This window comes from Pagrus pagrus (genome assembly GCF_965226575.1).
Source record: "Pagrus pagrus genome assembly, chromosome: 2".
Lineage (NCBI taxonomy): Eukaryota > Metazoa > Chordata > Actinopteri > Spariformes > Sparidae > Pagrus > Pagrus pagrus.
Window position 1 is genome coordinate 14,100,858 of NC_140186.1, and position 12,430 is coordinate 14,113,287.

At 38.1% G+C, this 12,430-nt stretch overlaps 1 long non-coding RNA gene across 1 annotated transcript; it reads left to right on the forward strand.

The window, feature by feature from the left end:
• The first annotated feature begins 11,695 nt into the window (after positions 1-11,695).
• On the forward strand, positions 11,696-12,430 carry LOC311265116. The gene is made up of 3 exons (XR_014623541.1): positions 11,696-11,758; positions 11,846-11,896; positions 12,021-12,430. It is a non-coding gene; the product is annotated as an uncharacterized lncRNA (long non-coding RNA).

Genomic DNA, 12,430 nt, shown 5'->3' on the forward strand with positions numbered 1-12,430 from the left:
TGTTTCTGATTTTCTTGAACTGTACCACCATCCAGGCTACAACTACAACAGCAGCTGCAACAGTGAATGCCCAACTGCTCCAGCTCCTTCTTGCCCTCTTACAAACTACCACTGCAGCACCTACAACCACCACTGCAGCACCTACTACAACCACCACTGTAGCTACAACTACTGCATAGTCACAAAATAAATCTTAAAATAGTATTTAATGGCATTGACTTTTTAATCAGCTTTGTTTTGGGTCAAGTTGTCATGAAGCTGTTTTAACCTGAGTGTTCTCATACACATTATTTTAGTTTGTTTAGACTTGTGGATCAACACTGTATTCTCTGCAGTATGTGCTAAATAAACTTCATAAATTGAAAACATGGACCAAATGTGTTGTTATTAAAATCCATATGTATGACGGACATTAATGAAGCTGTGTAGAAAGGTGTGTTGTAGATAGAAGAAAGGAAGGATGGAAGAAACACATTCACCATTTCCCAGAACTATTGTGTCTGACTCTTGTGAGCACCACATACTGTACATACTTTTGAGATCTGATAAAATCCCGGCCGTCTCAGGCAACTTTACACTTTGACAAACTGACAAAATGAAAAGTCGGTTTTATAGCTGGGTGTATACTGAACAAAATGATATCATGCAGGAGGGTTAAGGACAGTTTTAAATTAGCAAAAAAAAAAAAAAAAAAGATGGATAACAATCTGAGACAAATCCAACTGGCTACCATCAATTATTTACAAGGATTATAACAGTAAACACACTGTATCCATCATACTGTACAGGTGTGTCTCTTACAACTACCCAACCTATTTCCTTACCTTAAAATGTGGAGGTGGAAGATTTCATAACAATTGCAATTTCCCAACAATGGGAACTGTATAAAAGAAACACTCAACATTCAGAGAAACACAACAAACCCTCGACCATCTGTGAGACAGTCTGCTGAAGTTCTGAAGATCTGAAGGTAATTACATGAGTCTTCTGTTTGTGTTTTTTCTATGTGAGGTTGGTCGAAGGGTACCCTCGCTTACATTTTGGAAAAACTGTTCATCTGATCAAGTCTATATTATTTTCTTTTCAACAGGACTGATCACTGTAAACATGCTGAAGGAAGTACTTGTGCTTGGATGCCTCCTGAGCCTCGCTCTGGCTCAGCCTGTAAGTGAAACACTCTCATACTCAGTATCAACACAGGTGTCTTTATATGTTGATACAATTACTGTTATTGTAATAGTATAATGTGGGCAATATCAAACATGTGACTTGTGGATTTTCTGCAGATGGAGGCAGCACACAAACGAGTTGCTCGGTCAAGCTCCAGCTCTAGCTCTGGCTCTGACTCCAATGAGGTGAGTGCTTTCTCTATCCTCTAGAACTCGACATTCAACACACCTGAACGACAACGATCCTTAAAAATCCTTAAAACTCCTCTGCTGTATTTTTGACAATCAGTGTTTCTTATTTTCTTGACCTGTACCACCACCCAGGCTACAACTACAGCTACAACAACAACAGCACCTGCAACAATACCGCCAAACCTGCTCCAGCTCATTTTTCAGCTCTTACAAGCAACTGCTGCAACCACCACTGCTGCACCTACAACCACCACTGCAGCACCAACTACAACCACCACTGTAGCTACAACTCCCGCATAGTCACAAAATGAATCTAAAAATAGTGTTTAATGGCATTGACTTTTTAACATCAGCTTTGTTTTGGGTCAAGTTGTTATGATGCCATTTTAACCTGAGTGTTCAGTTGCAACAGCAGCTGGTTCAACACTGCTTCCACAACAGTTGATCCAGCTCATTCTTCAGCGCTTACGGCAATAAACTACTACTGCAGCGCTGGCTATTACACCACTGAATCAGCTACTACTACCACATAATAAAATCTTAAATTCATCCAGTGATCAATAAGTCAATGACAACCAGTTTTCAATAACGTTGATTTTTAACCACAGCTTTGTTTTACGGCCACTTTGTCATGACAGCTGTTTTCTTTCTCTGTATTCTCTATACTGCCTGCTTAATACATTTCATAATTGCAACCGAGTACGTTTGTTTGTCTTGTTTTTCATATGTATGAGACACATTGATAAAGCTGTGTAGAAAGGTGTGCATCATAGAAATTATAACATATTAGACAGTTTTACCTGACTGCGTCTGTGTCTGTCTTGTGAGGACTGTGGTCAATATGAGCCAGTTTTGCTGGCTATTACAAATATTATATGATTTTCTTTTGCAACTCTACTTTTATTGACATCTTCTGAAAAAAAAGAAAAAAGAAATGGTTGACATGTTAGACACATTGTTACTGAGCAGGAAAAAGGTCTTTCACATATGTAACAGTCTACATCTCAGTGGCACATATGTCAGATTTTTTTACAGGGATGGAAAGAGTACAAGAATATTACCCTCAAGTTTAAGTAATGTTTCTTTAGGATAATTTAATTCAACTACTAATTGTACTAAAAAGTCCTTAGATAAAAGTAGGCAATTTCAAATCCAAGTAAACATTAAAGAGCAAACATGTTAATATTGTTAAATTATTAAAAAGTAAAGAACAATTTTTGGTTACTTTTTGGGTTTTTGGTTAAAGCTGAATTCAATATATGCTTATTACTTCTGGACATTCATGCATTTTCTCTAAAAAGGAAAAAACAAGTCATTGAAACTATACTGAAAAATTATCAAGGTATCTTTCTTAAATCTATACTTATTTATTATCACATTTTCATTGTGTAACTGAAAGTACTTGTGCTGTTTACTGTTTGACACAGTGTACAATATAGGAATCAATAACAGGGTAAGTGAGGAACACTTTATATGAAGAATGCACATGTACATGCGATAAGCCAACTAAGCTGTCCACCAAGCAGCTCAGTGTTTGGACATGTTAACAATACTCAATAAGTATTGAGGACGTCCCTCCACGCCCGACAGGAACCACACTAGCACAATGTCATGACAGCTTTTGTGGAAAAATTTAAGCACTGAAATGAGTATAACCTTCTGGAAAAAAATATAATAACTTTTTCCAAATAACAGCTACGATTAATGACACACACCTGCTGGAATTCAACAATAACTTCTTGCAAGTGTTGAGAAATTATTTGATCGCTACAGTGTCCCAAATCACAAATGATGGAATAAAACCCAAATAGGTCTCAAGTTACAGCAGACCTCCATTTCTTTAGATGTTAGAAGACAGCAGCAGGACCTGATTGATCTCAAATACTTGCATTAACAAATGGCAACAGCAATACTAGACAAGAGACCATCTTACTATGGGATTACAGCAGCCTGAAACCTGTCAACATGTTGATGTTCTGACCAATGACTCAGTAGTCATTACTACGCTATTACATGTGTACAAAACCAGTTGCTCCAGCTCCTTCTTGCCATCTTACAAGCAACTACAACGACCACTGCTGCACCTACAACCACCACTACAACGACTACTACAACTACTACTACAGCTGTTACCACCCCTGCCCCTGCTACAACTACCACTCCCATACCATGCTGTTAAAAACTATTAAGTACTTACTAACTGGAAACTGTTAAATAAAATCTTTTTTTTTCATAAAAATCTTGGACTTTACAAATCTCTGTGGGTGTTTTTAGAACTTTTAGTGGTTGAAACTGCTGCCTTTTAAGAAAGATAAATACCCTTGTAAACATTTGAATGCTTCTTCACTAGGGTTTGATGCTGAACGCTGTACTTTTAAGGGAACTTATTTAATTAAATCAGTACTTCCGAGTACTAATACACAATAAATCAAACAGTGCCAAATTCTGGTACCTCATAGCTCATCTTTAGAGTACAGAAAGGAAGAGAGCGAGGACAAGATGTCACCCCTGCAAAAAGTCAAGACACACTCCAATATTTGTAATGAAAAATGGAAAGCTTACCATGGCGACACAACACAACAACATCCAGTACAACAATTACCATGGTTAAAACACATGAAATCAGAACGGTCCCCTTTTTTCATTTCTTAGATAACAACCCTGGATATTTTAATGATAAATTGGCCACTCAACTGTCCCCGGTTTTCATTTCATAAATCTGGTCACCTTACCCTTTGGCTGCATCCAAAATTCCTTACTAACATGCTGTTAAGTTTGCCATGCTATGGTATGTCCGAAACCTTAGTAAGAAACAACAAATAGTACGTGAGTTGCATAGTATGTAATGGCAAATACTCTAGTATGCAAGCACTGCAATAGTGACAACAACAACAAACTACCAGACGATGATGGTGCCGTTCCTTCTACTTTGGATGGTTCATTTATGTATAGTTTAGTCTAATACTGTGCTTATATTCCAACAGTTTCTTCATTTTAGTCTTGTAATCCAGATTGAGTTCACAGAGTAAAACCAGTTTGTCCAGCCATTTCCAGGTCTTTGTCCTCTTTGGAAGAAATTCCGGTGATATGCCCGATTTAGCATCTTGTATTTTTCAACTGATATTACATTGTTGTTATTACAGAGAGGGTAAGGTACCAAAAAAAGGTACTGCTGCTACCATATCGGATCAAATGTCAAAAGCACCCAAGCCTAATCTTCACAAAGTTAGATTCTCTCAACTGATTTGAGCCTTTGCCACTAAAGACAAAAGCCAGATGTTGGTGGTTGTTAGTGGGTTTTATGTCCAGTGTGAAAGTAGTATTACTGATCTCCAAACACATCTTCATCTGGTACATACTGGTCGACCATCATTAATTGTTATTGCATTTATTCATGGTTGCATTCACCCGTTTGTACTATATATATATATATATATAGAGTGATAAAGCCCTGTTTCCTCTTATATATATATTAATAGTATTAAGGATGACCCTACAACCTCACACAAAAACCACACTAGCACAATGTCATCACAGACAACAAATTGGCATACATACAACACCTCCTGTTGTCTGCAGAGCTGAATGCTACAAAGATGACTAACACATCAGCTGTTGAGTTGAACAAACAGTGTCTGTCAGACGTTGCCAGGTATTTGCTCAGACTCCCTGACCTAGATGGTTCTGGACAGGTAGCATACAGTGGGTTTAGTTGAACTTTGCTAACAAGGTCAAATGGAGGCCCCACAAAGGACCTCTGGGGGGGCTCCTGTTGTGCCGGGCGCCAGAGCATTGGTGGTGGATCCTTTGAGTATTGTGGGCTTGAGAGGTGGGGCCTTCTTGGATCCTTCCTGACTTGTTCTGGCACATCCCAGGGATTGCTTGATCTGAATGTGATCTGGGGAATTTGGAGGCCAGGTTGACACCTTGAGCTCTTTGTTACGTTCCTCTGGCACTGACATTGGGAAATGCGATTAATATTAGGCCAGAGATAATCTTACTTTTGAACCACACATTCACGTAGACAACTGGCTGCATAGTGAGGGTAGTTCACATACTTGCCTATATATTACGCATGTTACTGGAGGAACCACTAGACATGTTAGCTTGTTGTCCCTTCTGCTGCTGATGTGCTTATTGACTCCTGAACCTGTCACATTGGCATATTGCACATGTGTAGCATTAATTTCTGAGGACAAGTACAACTGGTGTACCGCAAGGTTCTATTTTAGGTCCGATTATATTTTCTATTTATATTCTCCCACTCGGCCAGATTATCGACCACCATAATGTTTCTTTCCACTGCTATGCAGACGACACACAAATATACTTTCCGCTGAGGCCCGGTGACCCAAGAAGCCTAGGTGCTGTCTTAGACTGTCTTAAAGATATCGACTGTTGGATGGCTCTAAATTTCCTACAACTCAATAACTCAAAAACTGAAATCATACTGTTCAGCCCCCAAAACCACACTGCACGAAATCTTGGTGTCCAATTTGACTCAGAGCTCACTTTCATCCCTCACGTCAGCAAACGGGTCCAGTCCTGTTTTTACCAACTAAGATCCATTTAAAAAATCAAACACATGCTCTCACCCCCCGACCTGGAACAAGTCATTCATGCTTTCATCTTTTCCAGATTAGATTTCTGCAACTCCCTTCTCTCCGGCATCAATCAAAAATCACTATCGCCTCCAACTGGTACAGAATTCAGCAGCTAGGCCTCTAACTGGTTTTAACAGATGACATCACGTTACCCCAGTCCTAGCTTCCCTTCATTGGCTCCCCATCCGTTTTAGAATTGATTTTAAGATTTTACTGATCACTTTTAAAGCACTTGTGGGTCTGGCTCTGACCTATAAAGCAGACATTTTAATTCCCTATGAGCCAGCTCGCAGCCTTAGATCCTCGGGCAGGGGCTGGGCCCTTCTAACTGTTCCAAAGTTGAGGCTAAAAACCAAAGGTGATCGTGCCTTTGCCATCAAGGCCCCTCGGCTTTGGAGTTCCCTGCCTAAGGAGATAAGGCCTTTATGTGATGTCATCCTTTTGCTTTTGCTCCTACCGTTTGAGTTTATTATATTTATTTGTTCTGTTTATTTTACCTATTTGATTTATTTCCATTTCTTTATTTAGCTTATTTATATATTTTTTTCAATACTTCTGTTCTCAGTTATTTGTTTCAAATTGTTTAACTATAAATGCCATTTATTTCGTTTGTCCTCTGCAATTTTGCTTTGTTTTGTCAAAGGACTTTGTAAACTGTTTTAAAAAAAGTGCTATATAAATAAAGTGTGTTATTATTATTTTTATTATTATTATTGCTCCAAATAGACGCAGGATACGCGAGCCAGCCCTCCGTGTCCCATGCATTTGCGTTGTTTAAAGCAGGTATATCTTCGGCTAAGGGTTTGTACTTGGTCTGCATTGGTGTTTGGCTAAATGGTGCCTGTCACGTGGCATCCATATGTGTGCCAGGACCCACAATTTCCCCGGAAGATTTTTTTGTTAATATATTTTATTTTGGCTTTTTGCAGCTTTACTTGACAGAAGAGCTTGAGAGTGACAGGGAGTAGGATGAGAGAGAGAGAGAGAGAGAGAGGATGACATGCAGCAAATGGTCACAGGCCGAATTAGAACCCTGGACAGCAAGGACACAACATGCTATACCAATTGAGCAGCAGAACAATTGATTGTAATGAGATAGCCAATGTTATTCACATCACCTGTCGATGGTTTTAATGTTTTGGCCCATCTGTATATTTCTGTATTCAGTGGCACAGTGATTATCCCTGTTTCCTCTTAGCAAGAAGAAGGTCCTGTCTTTGAATCCCACTGGGGAATTTATATGTCCTCGCTGTGCTTGTGTGGGTTTCCTCCAGGTAATACGTTTTCACCCCATGATCAAAACATATACATTATGTTGATTCTCCAGTCAGTGCCCTTGAGCTATTGAGCAAGGCACTGGCTAAGATCTGGAGTTGGTCCCCAGACGTTTACGCTGCCCACTGGCCCCTCAGGATGGTTCAATGCAGAGCACCAATTTCAGCATGTTGTACAATATAAATATGTTTCTTCTAAAAACATTTTAAAACTGTGAATTATTTATACATAAACTAAAGAATGCAGACACAAAAAAGAATTAGAAAAAAATTAAATCACCTCACATATAAATAGTCTGTTTTATAGCTTTATTAGTGTTTTTGTGTTTAAACAATGAAAAGATTTTTTCCATGACCTTAAACTACATTACAGTACTTTGGTAATATTTATATTATAAAATTGGGGTCCTGACAGCTTTATACTTTGTTAAAATAACAAGATGACAAGTTAGACTCATAGCTTGGTTTATGCTGAAAAAGAAATCATGCAGGTCGGGTGAGGATAGTTTAACACAATGTATTGAAAAATACTAAACTAAATCAAAATGAACTGTCATTTGCAAAAATCACATACAGAAAAAGTCAGCTGTGATCTGAGACATAAGATTTTTTCTGTTAACATTTAACTGAAAACACAAATCTAACCTTAAGCAAAGTGCTTTTGTTGCGTAAACTTACCCACAGATTGGTCTGGACATGAATCATAGACCCTGGTGTGGCCGTCCTGCACTCCCAGCCCCCTCCTTGTGACTCCACTACGTTACATTTTATCCACTCAAAGAAACATTGTCTCGAAACATTATCCAGACAACGATTGCATTGTTCAGCGTACTGTAATTATGAAGACAATAAAGCAATATACAAATAGTTTCTAGGCGACAGAGTTATCCCTGAGATTAAATAATAAATTCATTGCACATATTTACCAAGTGTGCCTCTGATCCTGACATGACCATCCCATTTCCTCACGTTAAAATGTGGAGGTGGAAGATTTCCTAATAGTTGCAACAACTACTGCAATATGCTGATGAGATGACATCAGATCCTGTAACTGTATATAAGAATAGCTCAACATTCAGAGAAACATGACAACAACCTCCTTGACCAGGCAGTTTGCTGAAGTTCTGAAGGTAATTATATGAGTCTTTTGTTACTGTATTTGAGGTTTGTGGAAGGGTGATTTCACTGATATTTTGGAAAAAAAACTCTTCATCTGATCAAGTCTTTATTATTTTCAACAGGTCTGATCACTGTAACCATGCTGAAGGTAGCACTTGTACTTGGATGCCTCCTGAGCCTTGCTCTGGCAAGCTCTAGCTCTAGCTCCGAAGAGGTGAGTGCTTTCTCCATCCACCATAATTCAACATTAAACACACCTGAGTGTCAGCTTCTGTAAAGTTGCTTAAAAACTCATATTTGACAATTCATCTTTCTGATTTTCTTTAACTGTACCACCACCCAGACTACAACTACAGCTGCAACAACTACAGTTGCAGGTGCAACAACTACAACTGCAGCAGCTGCAACTTTAAATCCACAACAGCAACTGATACTCCAGCTCCTTCGTCAACTCCTTGGGCTGTGATGAACTACAACTGAAGCAACTGCTACATCTACCACTGCATCAGCCTCTACTACCACTACTATAAAATAACATCTTAAATATATCTGAGGAATAACAATTACTCTTGAATGACGTCTATTGTTGACATCAGCTTGATGTCAGTGTCATTTCAACTGCTTCCTCCTCTTTTAAAATTTCAACAACGTTGTTTTAACCAGAGTTTTATTACTCATCGTTCTAGTTCACATTAACATGTGGATCATAATCACTGTATTCTCTGCACTATCTGCTCAATAAACTTCATCAATGCAAAACATGGATCAAATGTGTTTTTCTTAGAATCCGTATGTATAATAATAATTAATAAAGCTGTGTCGAAAAAAAGGTGATTTTCAAGTGATAGATAGATAGATAGAGTTAATGGATATTCTAATTATGTAACAAAAACATCTTCAAAAATATCTACCCTAGCTTAAAATCACTTTAAATGAGGAATAGAACAGAAATGTAAAGACATCTACTATTTTTCATTTTGTGTGATTGTGCAGCATTAAAAAACACAAGGTATTTACATGGCAATTTGTAAAATTTGTAAATAGCTTTATTAAAAAAAATTTAATAACACCAGTGAGGGTGGGAAAAGGTTTTGCAGTTTTAAAAAAAAATGACAATAAAAGTTGCTGGAAGGATCGTATTCCTCAAATCATTTCTTGATTTTTTTCTGTGAAGTGTTCCTTTAAAAGCTCGGTCAAGAGGAATTTGAGGGTAAATCTGTGTTTAAGATTTGAATCTATGTTAGATGTGTTTTTTACTGTGTTCTTTTGCAAAGGACTGTCTAAAGATCCAAATTCCTCCCGATCAAACAACATGTATGTTGTCTGTGTCTCTCACTGTTTGTTTTTTTTGTTTGTTTTTTATTTTGACTTTCTCGGAGACTTCCTCTATGCCACTATTTCCTTTTACATTTACTCCATTCTTACACCTGGTATTATACAATGTTATTAACTATCATGGCAAAAAGTAATAATTGCACAGCTTCAAACAACTTGATTTCTTGTCATAAGGACACTGCCACTTTTGTTTTTTTTTTAGTGTTCCTTTGTTAATACAACCTAGAAAAATTATAATGATGGTGATTTTCATCCTTGTGTGAAATTGAGGTAAGAGACGCATAACCAGAGGAAAAACAACTTTACAGAAACACATTTTAATACAATACCAGAAACAGCTGCTGACAGACTGCAGAAGATCAATGTAGCAATGCAAAAGGTGTAAATAAGTCAGAGACAGAGTCAGTCAAAGCATGACTGTGTTCATATGAAGATTGATTTAATGGATTTTCATTGTGAACTCTGACAATGTGCCTCAGTGAAAATGAAGTGAATATCTGACTTTTGTAAGCAGCACACACGTTATACATTAAATCAAGCTGAACAGATCTGGAGGATAACAACATAAGCTGCTCATTTTTGATTGTATTTTTGTGTCTTTTAGCTCATTGAATTTACAGGTAGACTTGCGGGATCAGACAGAAAGAGTCGTTACTGTGACACTTATTGAACATTTTTGAAATACATGTATTTCCTGCAGTGGGTTGCTATGGCAGTCCTTGTCTGTGCTCGAACCCCTGAGTGGTATCACCTAACTTTAACTGCCCTGTGCTCAGTGGTGGTGTTGTTTCCTTAATCCTCTGGAGTCACGACTCATTTCAGTTTATTCGCCTTTAAAACTGTCCTTACCCCACCTGCATGATATCCTTTGGTCAGAACATACGTAGTTGTGAGACTGTTGTGTCATTTTGTCAATTTAGCAAAGTATAAAGCTGCCAGGAACCAAAAACGAAGATGAAAACTGACACAGGTATTTAATTTAGGGTGGGTAATGTATTTCAGAAAGCAGTCTTTTTTTATACGTAGAAAATCTATCTAATCTATCTAAATCTAACAGCTATCAATAAATCAATGTATCCATGTATCTGTTCACTTTATTTGAAAATCAATTTTCTACACAGCTTCATTAATGTTTCTCAGACAGATCAAGTTTAAAAAACACAAACATACTGCATTTGTTTTGCATGCTTTGTATTAATAAAGTTTATTAAGCAGATACTGAGAATACACTGGTTTTGATCCACATGTTTAATTTAAATAAACTGATTCATCCGTCTAAAGATTGCAAATTTTAGCCTGAAATGGGGACCACAACATCAAGAAACTGCAGCATGGGTGCTGAAATGAGCGGACAACGTTATTTTACGCCAGAGTAAAATGGAAAAGTGTCAGTATCGGCCCACTTCAAGCACCAACCACAGACTGGTCTGGACATGAACCCTGCACCCTGGTGCTACAGTCCTGCACTTTGTACGCAATCCACCCAAGCCCCCTCCTTGTGACTCCACGGTACGTTTTTATCCCCTCAAAGAAACATAATCCAGACAGTGATTAAATTGTTCAGCACACTGTAATTATGAAGACAAAGTAATATGCAAATAATTTCTAGACAGAGTTGTGATCCATGAGAGGAAATATTAAATATGTTGCACCTATTATAATGACCAGCTGTGTCTCTGATCCTGACCTGACCTGCCTATTATTTCACATTAAAATGTGGAGGTGGAAGATTTCCTAATAATAAAATTTTCCCAACAATGCAATATGCTGATGAGATTACAGTCGCTCCTGTAACTGTATATAAGAAAAGCTCAACATTCAGACCAACACGACAACAACCTCCGCAACCATCTGCTGAAGTTCTAAAGACTCGAAGGTAATTATATGAATCTGCTGTTTATTTTCTATATGAGGTTGATGGAATACAGATTTCACTGATATTCTGGAAGAAGTGTTCATCTGCTCAAGTCTTCATTATTTTCTTTCAACAGGTCTAATCACTGTAACCATGCTGAAGGTAGCACTTGTACTTGGATGCCTCCTGAGCGTCGCTCTGGCTCAGCCTGTAAGTGAAACATTCTCATACTCAATATCAACACTAGTATAGTAGCAATAGGCAATATCAAACGTGTGACTTGTGGATTTTCTACAGATGGAGGTAGCACACAAACGATTTGCTCGGTCGGACTGTCGCTCCAATGAGGTGAGTGCTTTCTCTATCCACTAGCCTTTAACATTTAACACACCTGAATGTCAACTACTGTAAAAATCCTTAGAAACTCCTCTTTGACAACTCATGTTTCTGATTTTCTTTTACCACCACCCAGACCTCAACTACAATGACAGCTGCACCAACAACTCCAACAGCAGCCGGAGCAACAACCACTACAGCTGCACCAGCAACTACAGCAGCACCACTGACTCCACAACAGATCCAGTTGATCCAGTTACTTCTTCAGATCCTCCTGCAACAATAAACTACCACAGCATCACTGCTGCCACTACCAGTGCATCAACTTCTGTTAGTGCTACAAAATGAAATACGAAAATAACCTCTCGCCAATAAGTGAATGACAACCACTTCTGAATGATGTCTGTTGTTAACATCAGCTTTGTTTGGTGCCAGTTTCACTCCAACTGCTTCTTTCTCTTTTCAAATTTCAACATGTTTTATTACTAATTGTTATAGCTCAAATTAACATGTGGATCAAAACCACTGTATTCTCTGCACTATCTG